Source organism: Camelus dromedarius, chromosome 4 (genome assembly GCF_036321535.1).
Source record: "Camelus dromedarius isolate mCamDro1 chromosome 4, mCamDro1.pat, whole genome shotgun sequence".
Lineage (NCBI taxonomy): Eukaryota > Metazoa > Chordata > Mammalia > Artiodactyla > Camelidae > Camelus > Camelus dromedarius.
The window spans coordinates 66099135-66103378 of NC_087439.1; positions in this window are offsets into that span (position 1 = coordinate 66099135).

Below are 4244 nucleotides of genomic sequence, written 5' to 3' on the forward strand. Positions count from 1 at the left end.
ACATCCCAAGTAACATCAGTCAAGAGAAAACCATACTTTAGAAAAGGGAACCCACCTACACTATTGGTGGGAACAGTATAGAGGTTCCTTTAAAAAACTAAAAATAGAGCTACCATATGATCTAGCAATCCCACACCTGGGCATATATCAGGAAAAGACAAAAACTCCAATTCAAAAAGATAGATGCACCCCAATGTTCATAGCACCACTATTTACAATAGCCAAAACATAGAAGCAACTTAAGTGTCCATCAACAGATGACTGGATAAAGAAGATGTGGTGTATATATACAGTGGAATATTACTCAACCATAAAAAAGAATGAAACATTGCCAGTTGCAGCAACATGGTTGTACCTGGAGATCGTTTCTAAGTGAAGTAGCCAGGAAGAGAAAGAAAAATACCATATGATATCACTTATATGCGGAATCTAAAATATGATACAAATGAACTTATTTACAAAACAGAAAGAGACTCACAGACATAGAAAACAAGCTTATGGTTGCCAAAGGGAAAAGAGGTGGGGGGTAAATTAGAAGTATGGATTAGCAGATACACACTACTAGATATGAAATAGACCGGCAACAAGGATTTACTGTATCACACAGGGAGCAATGTTCAATGTCTTGTAATAACCTATAATGGAAAATAATCTGAAAAAATATATTTACAAATAACTGAATCACTTTGCCATACACCAGAAACTAACACAATATTGTAAATCAACTATACCCTGAAAAAAGAGAGAGAAATTCACTCAGACACATTCGGACAAAATTTTTGAACTACAGGATTAAGAGGGAAAAAAAATGCTACCATATCCATTTTCTCCCCTTTAAAAAAAAAAAACTACCTTGAACAAACACATTAAAAAATCAGACTTCTCACAAACTTTTCTTTTTCTGCCACGTGAAATTCCTATGAAGCAATGTTTTTAGAATGCTAAGGAATGAGGTTGAAATCCAATAGCACTTAGCTATGTTGTAACTCAGCGAAAGAAAATACAAAGACTCCAGTTCACAAGCACTCAGAGAGGATGCCACCTATGTACCCTTTAAAAAAATTACCGAAAATGGACTATAATAACCTTTTGAATTGGTAAGTCATGGAATGAAAATATTGGTGGTAAGTGCTAAAATCAACTAAAATTGAGATCATGCTGTATAGCACAGGGAAATATATACAAGATCTTATGGTAGCTCACAGAGAAAAAAATGTGACAATGAATATATATATGTTCATGTATAACTGAAAAATTGTTCTCTACACTGGAATTTGACACAACATTGTAAAATGATTATAACTCAATAAAAAATGTTAAAAAACTTAAAATTAAATTAAATTTAAAAATAAATACAATAAAATAAAATTGAGATCACTTTGACCAGTGGCAGAGAAGTTTATTTTTTAACATCTCCATCCTCTCTATGACAAAATTAATTTTAGTAATAGTAAGTAAATAAAACAAATAATACTGGCCAGAAAAGAAATGTAGCAAATGTAGCTTATTAAATTTTGTATATATAATTATACTAGAAAAAAATTATATTACAAAAAAGGGGAATATGGGTTACTACTTTTTAATACAATGAGGTGGGTTTTGGCAAAAAAAAAAAAAAAAGGGGAAAAACTCATACCTACATATTGTGAGTAAGAAATTAAAACGTTACAATTTAATAATAGTTACCAAAGACTAAGAAGGTAAAAACAAAAAGAAAGTTCTGTTTTAAAGATAATGTTCGAATTCAGTAAAACATTTCGTGTGTAAACTAAATTTTACACTTACCAATCAGAAATACTCACCTTGCAGTATGCAGTTTCACTTTTATATTTTAAATACCAAAAGTTCAAATAGTCACAAAAAAATGACAGAAGTCAACCTGTGTTCTGATTCCTTGTCTTTGCAATCACTGTGCTATTATTTATTTCAAATCTACTGCATAAATACAAGCATTTGTAGTACCACAGGGGTTGGAAACACAAACTGGGTCCCTAAAGTGAGTTGGAACAAGCCTGACCCATGATAAAGTTACCTTTGAAAGGAGCCTGCGTGCCCCCGTGTATTGGAAGCCCAGCATATAACTGGGAATTCTTGTAATTAATATCCATGTAGAACACAACGTTTACTAAAGGACAAGTAATAAAATGTGCTAAGTTGAAGTTTACATGCGTCTTATTAAAATTCATGAACTTCAGCAATTGTTTAGAGTTTTTTGAGGGAGAAGTATTTTTATCACTGGCTGTTGACATTCGCTGGCACTTGATGATAATCAAGAGCAGACACTTTTAGTTGGTTTCATTGTGCTCCCACTGCCCTGCCCTTGGTCGACTGCTGGTTTTAATAATTCTGGTAAATCTGGGGGCAAAACTGAATGCCAGACCCCAGATCTCTCTTTTTCTAATTATTCTCCAAAGAAAGGGCTGTGGTTTAATCAGTTAGGATTATGCTCTCACTGCATGAATCGGGAAGCCAATACAATGGGTTTTAAGCAAGTGAGGGGAGTATTTTTCCGTGTAACAGACAATGCAGGGCTGTGGAGTATCTCCATGTTGCCACTAGTGACGCACGCTCCCTCTGGTTTTTCTTTGTCAACATCCTTCATTTCTGTCTTTTCCCCTGAGCTCACAAAGTAGCTGCTAAACTTCAAGATCCTGCGCTGACATTCCACTCAAGATGCAGCAGGAAAAGCAAAGGCAAAATACTCACAAGAAGCCAAATCTGGCCTTTTTTTAAATGAGGAAAACAAAGGCTTTCCTAGAAGCCTCATCCATCAGATTTCTGCTTACATCTCATTGGCCAGAGCTTGTTATCTGGTCACTTCTAGTGAAAGTGGGAAAGTTTTAGGTTTTGCTTTTGATTTTAGCTGGGAAACAGTCTATATTTTTCTATATTACAGGATTCTCTAATATTCTACAGTTTATACAAAAATATATTATCTTTGAAATCAGAAAAACACTATATATATATACAAATATTCATATCTTATGTGTAAAATGTTTTCTAAAACTGCCTTCATACCACCTCCAGACTGTCAGCTTCAATCAGCCCCCTCCATGCCATGTTCATTTCCCCCTCCATGCCTTTACTCCTTTATTCCTTCTGCCTGGAATGCCCTCCCCTGAGCCCTTCATTACTCCAAATTCTACCCATCAAGGACAGCCCAGATTAAATTCAAGGGTTTCCTTGAAACTCTTCCACCAGGTCTCAGTCCATTCAGACTTCTTTCCTCAATGTTTTAAAGATTTTTTAAATTTTTAAATTCTTTTTTTAAAAGTTTTTTGGGGAGGGGTAATTAGGTTTGTTTATTTTTAGAGGAGTTACTGGGGGTCAGAACTCGTGTGTGTTAAGCATGCACTCTAGGACTTGAGCTATACCCACTCCTCCCAGCCCCACCTCATTTCCTCAACTTTTATAATGCCTTTCAAGCTTCAGTGTGTATAAGAATCCCCTGGAGGGATTGTCAACCTCCTGTTCCCCACCCCTAGAGACTCCAATTCAGTAGGACCGGGCTGGGGCCCCAAAGTCTGCATTTTTAATGACACTCCTGAGTGATGTTGATGCCGCAGGTTGTGGACCATGTTTGTAGAGGCAATGGAACAATCCATCTCTGTGCCCGTATGTCTAGGGTGCTGAGACTCTAATCCTTGACTCTCCTCTTTGATTATATACCCCATTCTCTTTCCCACTGGATCTTGATAGGACAGATGGCATCAGTAAAGCTTGTGTGTGTTTATTTGTGCCTTGTAAATCTGTGTTACTGCATAAAGTTCCACTTATTAGAGAAGTAAGAATGTGCTTTTAGTTCTACCCCTGAAAATAGACAATTAGTCTTTAATCTCATAGGGAAGGAGACTGGCCTTTACACTGATGGGAAAACATGGGATATAGGTAATTCCCAAATATGGTAGTCATGGAACCTCTCAGGGAACAAACTTTGATTGAAAAATTGAAAATAGACACAAAGAAATTGAGTACAGTACTTTGAATTACTGCCTGCAGCATGACAAATATTTACTGTGCACTTAGATCACAGACATTGTACTGAGCATTGAGGATATAATGATATACAAAACCAGACATGGTTATTGCTTATAGAGCGTATGATTATTCTCATGATGTTTACACTCTTATAAGGAGGTAATTATAAATATGAAACCATTCAAATAAATGTAAAAGTTTAATTACAGTAAGTGCCATGAAGGAGGAGTATAGGGTGTGATAAATGCATGAAATAGAAGTTGTCA